Source organism: Xenopus laevis, chromosome 3S, assembly GCF_017654675.1.
Source record: "Xenopus laevis strain J_2021 chromosome 3S, Xenopus_laevis_v10.1, whole genome shotgun sequence".
NCBI classification, from domain to species: domain Eukaryota; kingdom Metazoa; phylum Chordata; class Amphibia; order Anura; family Pipidae; genus Xenopus; species Xenopus laevis.
In genome coordinates, this window is record NC_054376.1 from 12994857 (window position 1) to 13009398 (window position 14542).

The window sequence follows — 14542 nt, forward strand, 5'->3', positions numbered from 1 at the left end:
CATAACAGGTGCCATACCTGTAGTATAAATTTTTCCTTATTAGGCTATTTCTAGTGGCTGATTTACTGTTATATATTCGGTCTGCGAATATATAACAGTGATAAAAAAGACCTTACATTTATCAACCCAGCACAACCTAGTCACTGCAAAGGGAGCAAGGCCCCTTCAACTTTATTAGTGAATGTTACCATTTTGGGAGAATAGACTTGGATTAGTGAAAAATTTCAGACACAAATTGACAAGAGGGCCAGTGCCAGTGGCGTAACTAGATATTACTGGGCCCCACAGCAAATTATTTTTCAGGCCCCCAAAATGTTTAGAGGTTGACTTGTTTCTCCAATATTTATTGAAATTGTATATGAATTAGGGCCTCATGGGGCCCCTATACCTCCTGGGGCCCCCTGCAGATGCAGAGTCTGCTTCCTCTATAGTTACGCCCCTGGCCAGTGCTGATCCATTGATTAAAAAAAACCCTATACTGTATTCTTAAATGACTAAAGGTGGCCATATACATAGAGATCCACTCGTTGGTCGATGGCACCAAACGAGCGGATCTCTCCCCTATATGCTCACATTGAGGTGGCGTTATCGGGCTCATCCGATTGTGGGCCCTAGGGTCCAACGATCGGATTATAATGCATCTGATACGGCCGTCGGATCACGGGACCACATAAACGCACAGATGCGGCTGGGATCTCTGCACGATTGAGATCTCACTGACTTCCAGCCAGATATCGATCGGGGACGCCCGTTGGATGGCCCCACACACAGGCGCATGTATGGGGGCCTTAAAACTTCAATTTAGACACTTTATGCTGTGACTTGCCGCAGTGTGCTGTCATTCAGATAAAAAGTAAATTTAAAAGTAATCCATTCCAAACAGATTTCTCAGCCTAATCTCGTGCACCTTGAATAACCTCAAGTAAACATACCATAAAAAGTATCATCAATTTATTTCCCAGCAGCCTTAGGTTACTTGTTTTTTAAATGTTTCGTTGGAAGTGCCAGGGTACTTTTTAAAATGCTGAAGGCCAATGGACTTTAGTATGGACCAAGGAGGAAGCAGAAAATATGATGTAGGCAGGACAGGTCCTTGATAACATGATACACTCAGTTTGGGTGACATGGCATTGAAGGCATCAGGCAGGTGCAAGCCTAGTGACATCATTACCTGTGGGTGGCAGGTAAATGCTACTTTACAGTACCTTCCTCCCCAGGAGGGCCCTGGAACCCTTGGGCTGTGCGGGGAAGAAGGACAGAAACAGACTGGAATGTAAATATACAGAATCTTATAGAAGTACTTTTGGGTGAAGTCAAAATCCTTAGTCCTGAAATGGTGAACTGGGAGAAAGACCTGGAACCCACAGGGGAGCAGACAGAGGAACAGTCCAGGTAGAACTCCATCATCTTGCTGTACAAGGCAAGGCAGGACCCCATTTTCTAAGGGTGCCAGAATAGGCTGGGAAACTGGTAAAGAAACATAGCTGAGAAGACAACACTGTAGAGGCCACTGTTCGACATGTAAGAAGACAGACAGTCATGAACCCCTGGCAGAAACCTGAACATAGCCAATCTATGGTGGGATTGTGGAGGTGACGTCAGAGCAGACCCAATAATTTAGGTGTTGAGGCATATCTCCCAACATTTTGGAAACAAAAAGACGGACAACATTTTTTGAAATTTTGACCACGCCCATTTTGTGGCCACACTCCCTAATTACCATGTTCATTTTACAAAATTTGGCAGGTTATGAAAGTTTGAACATAGTTCTGTGTTTTTTTCAGTTATTACAGTTTTGCTAATGAAGGTGAATTGCCCTTTAAGCTGTGAGTCTAACTTTTCCCAAGAGATCTGTTATCTTATATTGTTACTTATTTGCTTATCTTGGAATTGTTACAAAAGTATCTTATCTGCAGCTGTGGCTGTTCTGGGCTCTCTGCCAAAAGCCAATTAAGTTAGAAACTTTGTTTCTGGCTGTTCAGTGCAGAGAAAAAAACAGGACTTTCCAGAACAAACGAGGGACTGCGGGTTGAGCTGTCAAAAGAGGGACTGTCCCTCTGAAAACGGGACAGTTGGGAAGTATGGTTAAGGTGCTCTCCAGTGAGCTTTGAGATTATCCCTGCAAATAAGGGTCTGTCACTATGGCCAGGACATGCAGATTGCAAGGATCACGGCATGACTTGGTAAAGCAGCTGCACTTACCTGCAGCTCCAAAACTGAAGAAGACACTGGGATAACTTTGGAATTGCAGTCTATGTTCAAAGGTAATTGGAAATAATGTGCAGTTATTTGGTCAGATAATTCTACAATATCCAGGCATGTCTATTGAGTTTACCTGGCTTTTTGAGGGCAGATTTAAGAAAATTGCAGACAAGCTATTAGCTATAGCCTGTTCAACGTGGGTTAGCTGAACCTGATATGCATCGATATCCAGAAAACTCTCAATTATTGCCATCTTCCATAGACTCCATTTTAAGAACATAATTCTAATTTCTTAAAGGAATTGTTCAGTGTAAAAATAAAAACTGGGTAAATGGATAGACTGTGCAAAATAAAAAATGTTTCTAATACAGTTAGCCAAAAATGTAATATATAAAGGCTGGAGTGACTGGATGTCTAACATAATAGCTAGAACACTACTTCCTGCTTTTCAGCTTATTTGGATTACACTGATTGGTTACCAGGCAGTAACCAATCAGAGACTTGAGGGGGGAGACACATGGGTCATAACTGTTTGCTTTTGAAACTGAGCTGAATGCTGAGGATCAATTGCAAACTCACTGAACAGTTATGTCCCATGTGGCCCCCCTTCAATTTGCGGACTGACTCAGAGTTAAAGAGCTGAAAAGCAGGAAAAGCAGGAAGTAGAGTTCTGGCTATTATGTTAGACATCCAGTCACTCCAGCCTTTATACATTACATTTTAGCTAACTATATGGGAAAAAATATTTTATTTTGCTCTATTTACCCAGTTTTTATTTTTACACTGAAATGTTCCTTTAAAATGATTAGTTCCCCATGTAATAATAAGTAAGCTGCAGAAATCCATACTGTATTGGGCTTATTTAATACTTAAGGAAGAGAAAACCCTTTATTCAGAAAACATCAGGCTTCAGGCATTCCAGATATTGGATCCCATACCTGTACTGTTTTACTTACATATAAATGTGATGTCCACCTCAATATAAACTGTTTATTTATGTCATACATCCAATTTTCTCTTCATTTTAGATGGTTTTGAATTTTTAAAATCTTATTCTTTAGCTCTACAGTTTTAATAGTTATTTGGTTACTAGAGTTACACATGCTCTAGCCTGAGAATGTTTGAGCAACTTCTGATGACAAATCCCTTTGCTCTAATATAGTGAAAAGTGGAGCAGAATGTCAGTGAAATTCCATGACTGGCTAAACAGGCAAAATACATATGAATAATATTTTTTGTAATATAGAACAGAGGAAAAGTTGTGTAAACAGAACTCTCAATAATATACATTTTTATGTTTTTCAGGGGACCAGAAAAAAATGGTGTAAAATCCAGGAAAATGTAAAATCAGGGAAATTTAGTATGCATAATATATAGGGGCAAATTGACTAACCTGCCGAAATTCCCCAGCGACGGCTTCGCTCACATCGCCACACTTTGCCAGGCGAAAATTCACCACGACAACGCTAATTCACTAAAATGCGAAATTGCGTCCAGGGCTCCGAACGATGGTGATGTTTCGCTAGCGTTAATTCGGCAAGCAAATCGAAGTTGGGCTAGCGTTGGCTAATTTGCATACGGCGTGAAGTTAAAGTTGAATGGACGTATATGTTGCAGCAAATAAATTACATTACACAAGCCCAGGGAACCTTAATAAAATAAAATAAAGTTGTTATATTGCCCTACACATGTGCCCAGTGTATAGTTTATGTGCCATATGTTAGGAAATGTAGGGGGGGAAGCCGGGAACCCTAAAAACCCTTTTGCAGTCTATCACCCTGAAAAACTGAAAAGTCGCCAGTGTTTTTTGGGACTTAGAAAAATTTTCACATTTTTTTTGAGGAACTCCTATCTACTCAATTGCACTTTCCCTGGTCTGAGGTTACAAAGGCAAGTCTGGTGCAAGAGGTAACGTTCAGTAAAATCCGCATCTTAGTAACGTCCATTCGCCAGAGTGAAAACTCGCCTGGCATTAGAGTGCGAAGTAGCACTACTGTCTATCTCCTTCGCTAGCGAATTTACACCCATTAGTAAATCGGCGAAGTCGCGAAATGACGTCACGCTGGAGAATTTTTGCCATCGTTAGTCACTTTGCCCTTTAGTAAATTTGCCTCATAGGTTGGATCACAAAACAACAAAGTAAAATGAGGGAAAACTTAAAATCAGGAGATGCAAAATTGAGGTTTCAGTGTAGTTTGCTTTTAATAGTCCCATTGTATAGACACGAGTGCCATCTGGAGGAAACACGTGGAGTTGACATAATGCAAGTACAGTAAATGCTCAACAGGAAATTTGTGAGAGTAGTGAATACTCTCACAATTGTAACTCTAATATGTTATATCTTGAATTAAATTTTGTGCAGCTTGTAAATTCTTGTCTTCCTAACTACAAAAAGTGCTTCTGTCCAGTTTTCTCCATTTTTAAATGAGTCTAAAGAGGAGATTTTAGGAGTCATTTACAAACTGGAAAGCAGGGTGCTGATTCAGACCTACCCAAAATACCATTTCAGAGCACAGAGACTGGTGCCTACCCCCAGGAGCAGGTTGGCAGCAATGTATTTAAGAGGAGCAGAAGGAAGAGGCATGTACTGTAGGTATTATGAGGGCAGCGGGTTGATCCATGCGCCCTCTCTCCTGCTCCTCGCTTAAAACTTTAGCATCAGAGTGGGTCAAAGGGCAGGGCGCATAACAAGTGCAATGAGCAATCTAGCACACTCTGCACTAGCGGACACAAAAATGTCCGCAGAAGTTTGGCTCTTAAAGTTACAGGAGGCGGCTTTTTGGTAACTGGCTGCTCCTACAAAATCTGATCCCCCTTATTGCTATAATGTAAAGTCGGATCAGATAAAGTCGGATGGTGTAGTTTGTATATGCATCTACATTCAATGTATTGCAAGGAAAAATATAAAGTCAGCCAGACACCATCAGAGTTTATCTTGTCAGATGAAGACGCAGCATGCAGTGCTCGCATCCGACAGATGTGTCCCGTTAGTTTACACATCAGATTTTTAGATCAGTCCCACTATATTTTGACCCATGTGACTACATTCGACTTGTAGGATACTTTTGGCAATCTGACACCGTCCTACAAAATCTCCTGTGGAGTTTATCCCTTAGTGCCATTTTTATCATTTACTTTTATATACTTTTGTTTGTTTTATCATTTCTACTGCAGCCTCCATCCTGTCTGGATTTCAGACTGAAATTGGGCAGGCAGTTTTGAACCAAACAGCCTGTGTGATTCAAATCCAGACAGGTATCATCAGAGGTGCCATCAGGGAGGCACAGGGGGTGCAGTTGTACCGGGCATGGGCCTAAAGGGGGACCCGGCTGTGCTGCTCTGAATTAGCCAGGCCCCCCTTGACAGCACAGAAGCTGAACCCAAAGCACCAATGTCCCGAAGGATCATAGTCCCGAAAGGAGCCAAAGGAAACCGAAGAAACTGTCAAGGAAGAAGAACCTGAGGTAAGTTCCACTGAACACCAATGTGTTGTTTTTTTTAAATTGTATTAAACCCCTGGCCACCAATTTATTATTTTAATATTCTATAGACCCATGGCTACCAATTTTTATTTAAAATAATACTATGGTGCCCTGGCCACAATTGTTTTTTTTTTAAATTTTCTCTGAGGACCCTGACCACACATTGTATTTTTAACTTGCAAGGCGGGCCTGGCCGACATTTTTTTTTCATTTTGCTATGGGTCCCCTGACCACCAATATTTTTGTTCTAACTTTTAAGGGGGGGTGGGGTCGGGTCGCCACCACTGTTTTAAGGAAGAACACTGTCAATAGGTGGTCCATGTTATTCCTTCTTGGCATTTTTAATCCAATGTGCTCAAATCCCCAGGTTTAGTATGATGCACCCTTAAAAATATTTGCTAGTTAGATGTCTTTCCAAACACAAATCTTCCTGTGTATTCCCAAAGGAATTCCTATTTGTCTGTATGTGTTAAAAGGTTGTGAGGCCAATATATTCAAGATTGCACAAATATTGAAGGTTGTAGAACACATTTTTAGTCCTGCATTTAATGTAGTCACTAACTTAATGGCCTTCCATTGTTTGGCAAAAAATTCACATGTAACTACAATTCACTTGGGAATTCCTTTTATTGTTCTACTGTAGTGTAATGTCTGGTATAATAGCATTCTGTTATTATTAGCTTTCTAATTCCAGCATTAAGATCTGTTTATAGAAGATGAACACTGAGCTTTTTATTCAGGACTTCATCAAAAGTGTTTCATAATGTTTGCTATAAATAAATCTGTGCGCTTCCTACAATAAAATTCCACCAAAATGATTCTTTTGAGTCTATATCACTTTCACCGAAATGTATCCTATACTTTTAGTGTTTCTCGGGCAGTGATCTCAGACTCCATCATTAGCACCTCTCCGCTCCCCTCAAAACAAAACAAGAAACAAAGAAGTTGCGCATTGGCGGTGAGCATTGCCTGAGAACACTAAAAGCATAGGATACATTTGCATTCTGTAAGAGACATATATTTTGGTGGAAGCGAGAGTGATACAAAAGAATCATTTTGGTGAAACTTTATTGTTGGAAGTGCACAGATTTCTTTACAGCATTATAGTTTCTTGGGTCGGAACCCCATTTTTCGTTGTGCATCCGTTCATTATAAGTGTGCAGGGTGTAAAGGTGGCCATACACGGGCCGATAAAAGCTGCCGACAGACCATGTCGGCAGCTTATCGGCCATTGTATGGGGCCCCCCGACGGGCTTCACCGATTGAGATCTGGCCGAAAGTCGGCCAGATCTCGATCGGATGGGACATAAAATCCCGTCGGATCGCAGCCGCATCTATTCGTTGATGCGATCCTAGGCATCGCTAGGATCGTTGGGTCCTAGGGCCCACGATCGGATCAGCCTGATATTGCCCACCTCAAGGTGGGCATATCGGAGGGAGATCCACTCATTTGGCGACATCTCTCCATGTATGGCCACCTTTAAGTCTATTTATCCATAATGTTTTCTATAGCTACAGATGAAGAGTTGGGTAAAATATGATCAATACAAAAGTTCAGAATCTTTGGGGCAGATTTATCAAGGGTTGAATTTCGAAGCACAAAAAAAATTTATTCAACAAATTTGGCAATCCTGCGGTTGAATAAAAATCGTTAGATTGAGCGGTTAAATCGTTTGAATCGAACGATACAAACGATTTTCGCGATCGATCGAAGGATTTTTATTCAATGTGTAAAAACTTAGAAAAATGTTGTAGAAGGTCCCCATAGGCTAACATTAAACACTTCGGCAGGTTTAATTTGGTGAAGTATTGAAGTCGAAGTTAAAGAGACAATACTTTGATTATCGAATGGTCGAATATTCAAACGATTTTTACTTCGAATTGAAGTCGAAGTAAGTTCGAAGTCGTAGTATCCTATTCGATGGTCGAAGTATCCAAAAAATTACTTCGAATTTCGAATTTTTTTACTTAGAAAATTCCCTTCGACCCTTAGTAAATCTGCCCCTTTTTGCACAGTTCAAATGTTCCAGTCTTTTGTTGCAGGCCGTGACTGGAAATCTGTTGATTTTGGCAAATGCCAGCGGGGCTGCCTAAGCAGTGGCAGAACTACTGGGAGAGCAGGTGGTGCGAGCGGTGCCGGGGAGCCCACACCCCCTCAGGGCCCTCCGGCAGCCCGCGCGCCACTGAAATGCGGGCCGTACGGATGGGGGCGGGGCCCCGCTGCGCGTCATGCACCAGGGCCCTCCCCCCTCTAGTTACGTTACTGTGCCTAAGTCCACATTTCATTGGGCCTGCAGTGGTCTGTTTGGGCCTCTGTGTACTTGAAATGCCAGGGACCGTTTTGAATCTCCGTTGAGATCTGGTTCTTGCCAAACGATTTTACAGTTACTACTCCAGATATTGCTTTCTCAAAACCTCACAGAAGCATCACCAACAGTCCCTCTCCTAAACCGCTGCAACAAAAATACATTTAGTCACCCTGTTTCCCTGTAGAGAGCCAGGTTTTTTTTTCTTTAGAATGGTTTCTTGCAGGGCCCATCTTGACTACGCTTGCATGTCTTCCTCTATCTCTGCCTGTATTCCTTAGTTCGCAAAAAAGACTGCCCCCTTGACCTGAACATCATTGCTCAACAGGGAAACCTTTTGGATATAACTGTGCATGCCCAAGGCTTGGGAATTAGATGTGTCTAGGTGCTACCCCTCAGATTTGAACATTTCATTTATTCTACTTTTTTCTTTAATTTTGGAATAATGCAAAAGGAAATCTAGGTTGGATGCATGCTAATGGTATGTACTGTATCTCCTTATAGAATGGCCAATACTCTGAGCTGAATTTGTATTTACACTTTTATTATCCTTCAATGAATTTTCACAAATACAGTTCTGATGTATAATGCATTTATGCAGTTTTGTGAATAATCACCTGATGAAATCAGTGATTTCAGTAAAGTAGAACCGCAGTTTTACATTTTTCAGGGGACCAGAACAAAGGGTGGAAAATCAGGGAAATGTAATATGAATAATATATGAGGGGAACCAAACCTGGATTGGCTTCTGGCAAATGCTACTGAGGCTGTTGTAAGTTGTCTTAGAAAGTAACTATTTATTGGGCTGGCGGAGGCTGTTTATGCCTCTTATACCAGGGAATCTGTAATTTTGAATCTTAGTTCAGAACTGGTTCTTCCAGATAATTTTGTAGTTACTACTCCACTTTAACCCCATTCTGGAAATCTGTGGAGTCTGGCAAATGTCAGAGGGGCTGCTGTAAGATGCCAAAGACAGTCATTACTGTATTTATTGGACCAGTGGGGGCTGTTTGTACATGAAATTCCAGGTCCTGTTTTGAATCCTAGTCCAGACCTGCTCCACATTGCTGTAATTTTTTTAATGAATTTTGTAGAGTACAGTTATGATGTTTAATGCATTCATGTGGAAAATAATTTCCAATTAAAATCTCTGATTTCAGTACAATAAAAAGCCCTTGTGGGCCCTGCTGACCCAGACCCACTCCCTACCTGAAACCCTGTAATAAGCATAATATATAGGACCTCTAAAACAGGTGATGTAATGGAGGTTTCACTGTAATCTTTAATATGGGTGGGCGACTGAGAGTAGTTACAAGTCATCGCCGGAACAAAATAAAAAAACAAACATATTCCCCTCTTATGTGAATTGTCATTTGTCACAATTGAAGCACAAACCATGCAAGCTCTAAATAGATAGCAACGAGCTGGTATTCGTCCCAGGCGCCATTTATAGAACATGGCTGCTGCCCACCCAGACAGGAGGTCAAGCCTCAGCAGCAGCAGCTGTTGAACTAATAATACACGCACTGCACAATAAGTTGCCTCCCCCCACCAGTTTAAGGGACTGTGAGGCTGACATCTATTTATATAACGGGCGAGCTCTAGGGCCATTAGTAGCCCTCATTCAGCATTCTTCTCTGCTGGATCAGGTTCCTGAGGACATGTGGTGATGTTAAACAGTGCCTTCCCTCAGCTTTCACCCGCCACCTGTGCTCCGAACCTAGGGTTGCCACCTTTTTTGGAAAAAATGCCTTCCTATATTTTTGTGGTTTTTCCCTAATAATAACATTGGCATCAAGCAACATTTTTACCGGCCAGGTGGCAACCCTAACAACCCTACCCGAACCTTCCTTCCCTTGCAATGTGACTCAGATCCAGTGCCGGGCCAAGCTGGCTGGGCCCCCTAGGCAGCCTTGCCCAGTGTCGGACTACCAGGAATGCTCCCGGTGGGCCAAGGTGTCAGTGGGCCCTCCTGCTTCTAAACATTTGGCTTTTTTCATGGTCATTACCAATTTCTATGAGAACAAAGGATAAATAGATGGATAAATATATTATAATATGTAAAGAAAAGAGAATAGAGTTTGAGTGAGAAGAGGAAGAATAATAGTACTGAGAGTTGGCCCCTGGTCTAAGGTCTTTGGGTGGGCCCCTGGTGTCCCAGTCCGACACTGTGCGGGGGCCCCCAAGGTAACAGTCCCCGTGGGCCCAGGACCCCCAGTCCGACACTGGCCTTGCCAGTCAAGTCACCCCCGCTGTGCGCAAACCCCAATTTTTTAAACCCCAAACCTGCCATCATTAAAACAGTCACTGGGTGTAGGTAGTGATGGGTGTGACGATACAGAAGTGTATGCCTTTGTAAAGGCTTGGTTTAAGAGAGGAGGCCAGAGGTGGCTTCCATTATGGTGAGTTTTATTCATCCGTATTGTCATTGTCCCTATGGATTTACAATTCATTCTCTGTAGGCTGAACTGTACTTCGTAATAATCACCCTACGCACCTATAGATCTGTGTACTCCATGGCCTTGGGGTTTCACAATGGCTACCTGTACCCTTTATTATCCAACTATTGGCTAAGATTCACGAAAATAGATACTGCTCAGACTCACCGCTCCTCCTCTGTAAAATGCAGGCAGTCCACGGATGTGTAGCCGGGTGCTGGAATGGCCTTGGCGTCCCAGGCCGCACAAGATAGGGAGAAGAAGAGACGGAACTTCGGCACACTGGTTTAAATTAAAACCCGAAATATTTATTGATCCATTGTTAAAAATAGGAGCACATCACACTGAGCACACTTAAGCTCAGTGTGATGTGCTCCTCTTTTTAACAATGGATCAATAAAGATATATATATATATATCATACCTCCAAACATTTTGGAAATAGAAAGAGGGACAAAAAGATTTGCCGCGCTGAATGGCCACGCCTATTTTGTGGCCACACCCACTAATTACCATGTGGACATTTCTGAATATAGCAAGAGTGGCTTTGAGAAGTTTGAACATATGTGGAGGTGGATTCGCTGTCATACGCAAAAATGGTATATAATATTATTGTGAACCGATATTCTTTTATAGACAGCAGGAGGGCAAACTATAATCATGCTATATATATGTATATATATATGTGTAACGCTTTTCTGGCCTATCCCGCCAATTAGGGGTTAAGGGTGTCCAGCTAGTGTATGAGCATGGGTTACACTGTGAAACTACACTCAGGGCGGAGCCTTCGCTAAATGGAAGCTTCCCCTTTAAGATGGTGTAAAACTACAACCCCACAGGCATATAAGTGCAAAAATAGAATAATGGACGCCAGGAGGTTCTTAGATAGTGAAAACAAGTGAAATGGTTTATTCAGCCCAAAAGGATATGCAAAGGGCAATTGACCACAGGTTTACTCACGCAGGAGTTGTAGTAGGATTTAGCACATCACAGAGGAGAAAGGATAGCATTGATGATGATGCAGCATGTACAGATGTCACTCCTCAAGTCAAACAGTAGGAAGAATATCTCACTCCCAAAGACCAGCGACCAAAGTGAAACAGGATCGATCAAGTAGGGGTCAGGCAGTGCTCTGCTAAACTGAATTCCCTATCACTGACTTCCTTACACTAAAGGCACCTTAAAAGCCTTTGGGAGGCTACTCCCTGCTATTCTCCTCGTTGGAGCACAGAACTGCTCATGCTACCTTAATCTAGCTATCTCTCTCTCCTAGAGAGACTATTACAGATCTGCCCTAATGATAGCTAATCCTCATTCACGGGATTGCCTGGTTCCCGACTTCAGCACCAAAGGTACAGGTCCCTTTGGGGTAAATGGCTTTACTGGGGCCTTGGTGATCCCAGGCTCAATGGGAAACACCTAGCAGCACAGACACCAGGAGCCAAAGAGGAAGAGGCCACTCCCTACACAGCACTATATAGCAGTGTGGCAGGGGAGTGTCATTACACTCTTTGTCCAATAGGTGTGGTTGTTACACTTTACCAGTTAGAAGGGCTAGGCCCAATAACAAAGGAAAAGAGAACTACATACAAAAAGGTAGGGGATTAACTCTATAGGGATAGGATATCCTATAGGTCCCTACATATGATATATATATATATATATATATATATATATATATATATATATATATATATATATATTCACAAAACTGGAGCACTCATGTATGCAAAAACAGCTGCCTGTTTATATATACACATATACATATAGACAAATACAAGAGGTCCTCTGCACGCTATCCATTATCAATATATTTAAGACATTTTGTGCATACTGCTACTAAAAAATGCCTTTAAACAAAACAGGGATTGTTTGTCCATATATTGCAATATATTTAAGCTGGCCAACTACGTCAAAGTCATCCCATATCTGGCCAGTACTATGCTCAATTTTCATCTGATTCATTAAGAATTCAATTGCTTAATTATACATTTTACAAAGGGACTAAATTTTACCTGCAACTTACAAGTAAAACTCCAAACTTGGCTGCCCTTTTATTAGACACCAGTGGGATCACCTGACTATAGCTGGGAAGGTGGGAGCTACAACATGGAGCTGGTCACTGCTCCTGTATAACTATAACAAACAAGGGAAAGTTGTGCTCACCACTAATTCTTAAAAACATTAGGCGGGGTGCAATGAGGCTGTGACCACAAAATACTTATAGACAAATACACTATGTATGTATTTGTCTATAAGTATTTTGTGGTCACAGCCTCATTGCACCCCCGCCTAATGTTTTTAAGAATTAGTGGAGAGCACAACTTTCCCTTGTGTGTTTTATAATATATATATATATATATATATATATATATATATATATATATATATTATATATATATATTTTTTTTTTTTGTTTTTGTTTAACTTTTAGAAAATATCGCACAGTTTGAGATAAAGTTTATGGCATACATCAGGAGTGACACGTCATGATATGCGCTATGGAAGTGATGAAAATGTGTGGAGGTGTTTCTGAAAACATCAGTATTATCAATTAATAAACATTGCAAGTGGGGTGTAGATATTTGCAGGCAACTTGAGCAGTGGCGTAACTAGAGTTCACCGGGCCCCTCTGCAAAAAAATCTTCAGTGGCGCACTCTGATCCCCATCCTTCCACCCACTTCTGTCTGCCTCCACCCGCCCACATCCCGCCTCCACCCAACTCTGCCCACTCCCACCTGACGCGTGTCCCCCTTCCTCACCGCAGGTTAGAGAGCGGCTGGGAAGGAGGTTTTTTTTTTATTAGCTATAGAGGAGTCCCTGTTTCCCGGGCCCCCTGGCAACTGTGGGGCCTGCACTTTGCTTACTCTATAGTTACACCATACCTCGATTTTTTTTGACCATGCCCATTTTTGTGGCCACACCCCTAATTACCATGTTCAGTTTACAAAATTTGGCAGGTTATGAAAGTTTGAACATATTTCTGGTTTTTTTTCCAGTTTTTTTTCCAGTTATTACAGTTTTGCTAATGAAGGTGAATTGCACTTTAAGCTGTGAGTCTAACTTCTCCCAAGAGTCCTGTTATCTTACATTGTTACAATTACTTATTTGCTTATCTCAAAATTATTACAAAAGTATCTTGTCTGCTGCTCTGGCTGTTCTGGGCTCTCTGCCAAAAGCCAATTAAGTTAGAAACATTTAGGGAGGCACCGAATCCACTATTTTGGATTCGGCCAAACCTCCGAATCCTTTGCTAAAGATTCGGCCGAATACCGAACCCTAATTTGCATATGCAAATTAGGGGTGGGGAAGGGAAAACAGTTTTCTGACAAAAAGTCACGCGCTTTCCCTCCCCGCTCCTAGATTTGGATCCGGTTTGGCTGGGCAGAAGGATTCGGCCAGTACCGTAACTGGAGGGGGACGGGCCCTGGTGCGGGACATGCCGCCCCACCCTCCTCCGTACGCGATTCTCCACAAAGAAAACCGAGGCGCGCGACGGATAGTTTACTGACTAGAGGGATACTTAATATAGAAAAGTGGGATTTCTGTGATGTAGTTTCCAGAATATATATGGAGCAAACATTTTGCTGAGTCTGCTACAGAGATTAAATCAGAGACATGTTTCATTACTGCTGGGCTTTTATATGGAAAATATTTGCATGGCAAATGTAATCTGTAATGCAGGGATCCCCAACCTTTTTAACCAGTGAGCCACATTCAAATGCAAAAAGAGTTGGGGAGCAACACAAGCATGAAAAAGTCCCTTGGGGTGCCAAATAAGGGCAATTATTGGCTATTTGGTAGCCCCTGTGTGGACTGGCAGCCTACAAGAGGTTTTGCTTGGCACTTTACTTCGTTTTTATGCCATTAAAACTTGCTTTCAAGCTTGGAATTCAAAAAAAGGCATCTGCTTTGAGGACCCCGAGAGCAACATCCAAGGGGTTGGAGAGCAACATGTTGCTCACGAGCTACTGGTTGGGGATCACTGCTGTAATGGATGACAAAAGCAAAGAATAGCTTTGTAAGCGATCCACAGCTCCAAAAAGAGCAGGCAGCAGCTGAGACAGCTATGTGCAGCAGCAACGGACCCAGGCAGTGTGAGAGGGGAGGGGTT